Genomic DNA, 297 nt, shown 5'->3' on the forward strand with positions numbered 1-297 from the left:
GGAAAGAACACCTGAACACGAACTTTTCAGTCTGGAAGCATTTCAAGCCATCTTCCCCTCACAATCCCTGCTGCTGGTGGTTTATTTGTTTGCTGCACATCATAAATATTGTTATCAGCCAGCAAAMTTTCACTCCAATTCCTTTCTGCATGAAGTGAAGCCCAGTGTGCACAATGCCCTCTCCTTCCCCTGGAGCATTTCTCCTCCTGTCTGTGGGATCAGGCAGGCTCCATCCCATGCAGATCCCACTGAACGCCCACAGGGCTGAGCCCTGTCCCTGCCAAAGGGCAGCGCTTT

The sequence above is a fragment of the Malurus melanocephalus genome, unplaced genomic scaffold (genome assembly GCF_030028575.1).
Source record: "Malurus melanocephalus ecotype Western Australia unplaced genomic scaffold, MMel_1.1 scaffold_381, whole genome shotgun sequence".
In the NCBI taxonomy this organism is placed as follows: domain Eukaryota; kingdom Metazoa; phylum Chordata; class Aves; order Passeriformes; family Maluridae; genus Malurus; species Malurus melanocephalus.